Source organism: Sciurus carolinensis, chromosome 12, assembly GCF_902686445.1.
Source record: "Sciurus carolinensis chromosome 12, mSciCar1.2, whole genome shotgun sequence".
In the NCBI taxonomy this organism is placed as follows: domain Eukaryota; kingdom Metazoa; phylum Chordata; class Mammalia; order Rodentia; family Sciuridae; genus Sciurus; species Sciurus carolinensis.
This window is the reverse complement of record NC_062224.1, coordinates 86,496,626-86,498,344: the sequence shown is the minus strand read 5'-3', so window position 1 is coordinate 86,498,344 and position 1,719 is coordinate 86,496,626.

Here is a 1,719-nt window from a genome sequence, read left to right as displayed (position 1 = left end):
TTTAGTGAGGCCCTAAGCAACTCAGAGAGATCCTGTCTCTAAATCAAATATAAAAAAGGGCTGGAGATGTGGCTCAGTGGTTAAGCACCCCTGGGTTCAATCCTTGGTACCAAAAAAATAAACCATAGCATATACTAGTTACTTTTTTTTTTTTCAGGTACTGGGGATTGAACTCAGGACCTTGTGCTTGCAAGGCAAGCACTCTATCAACTGAGCTATTTCCCCAGTCCTTACTTTGACTTTTGATCTGAGTCCCAACCTGCTGAGATGGCAAAAAAAATTCCATTTCTTTATGCAGAATCATGAAGGCCTAGAGGAGTCCAGATCTGATATCTTAGTTGCTCTAGCCTGCTGGTGGTCCTGCTTCCTAGATACTGTGGGGTGCAAGAATCTGTCAAGACAGACAACCTGCGGCCCAAGTTCCAACTCCTGTCCTTCCTAGGTCGTGTCACCTCCAAGGGTAATGCCATGATGCAGTGCTTGGGGTCCTTGCTGCTGTGGGCACACATCGTTTTCTTTCACATTCAGTTCATCTCATCCCTTCCTCTGCCCATCAGGACACCTGGCACAGTCTCAGAGCGCTCAGGACTGGAACTTCTGCTTCCCATCCAGAGAAAAGGTGTGTGTGTGTGTGTGTGTGTGTGTGTGTGTGTATGTGTGTGTGTGTATGGGGAACAGATCAATATTTCACAGAATTACTACTCCCTCCCATGAGTAGCAAGAACGCTTACCTTCAAAGGCTCCCTCCCCTCTGACCACCCTTAAGTGTTCTCAGAATTTTCTCCCTTGATTTTTCCCTCAGACAATTAGTTCTAGTCCCAGAGATGCTTCTCTTTAGTGGCTCCCAAACATTTTTCTCCAAACTTCCTTGGGAATAAGGGCCTCCAGACAGACTGCTCACTGGACCTTACCGTTAATTACCTAAAGCAACTGCAACTGCGTTTTACACTGAATGCTCGGGCCAGAAACCTGGGAATCCCCAGCTCCTCCCTCTTCTTCACCTCCATGCTTTAGTCAACCAATCAGAGTTAGGCCAGGGCTACCTCCTAAGTAGCTCTTGATTCACTCCTGGAGATCTCCACCCCCCCTAAGTGTGGGTATATGCTTTGCCCCATGGCTTCCCTGTTTCTAAGCATTCCTTGTGACCATCATTCAGACCCAAAGTCACTTTCTAAAGGTGAGTCTGGATTGATCTTCTGGATTGATGTTCTTCAGGAGTGTGATGGTTAATGTTATATGCCAACTTGCCTAGACCACAGTACCCAGATACTTAGTCCAATATTCTGGATGTTTCAGTGAGAGTATATTTAGATGAGATGAACCTTTAAATCTGTAGACCATGAATAAAGCAATTTACCCCCCATGTGTGGTGGGCCCCATCCAATCAGTTGAAGGCCTTAATGGAACAAAGACTGACTTCCCGGGCGGCGTTGGAAGGAAATCCAACAGACTGACTCTGGACTCCTACAGCAACTCCCCCGGGGTCTCCAGCCTGAGGACCTGCCCTGTGAATTCCAGACACGCCAGCTTTCACAATGGCATGAACTGTATTAAAATTCCTCTGCATGCAGGGCACAATAACTAGGGAGGCTGAGGCAGGAGTATTGCAAGTTCAAGGCCAGCCTAGGCAACTTAGTGAGACCCTGCTTTAAAAAAAAAAAAAAATTTAAAAAATTAAAAAGATCTAGGGATGTAGCTCAGGGGTAAAGCACCACTGAG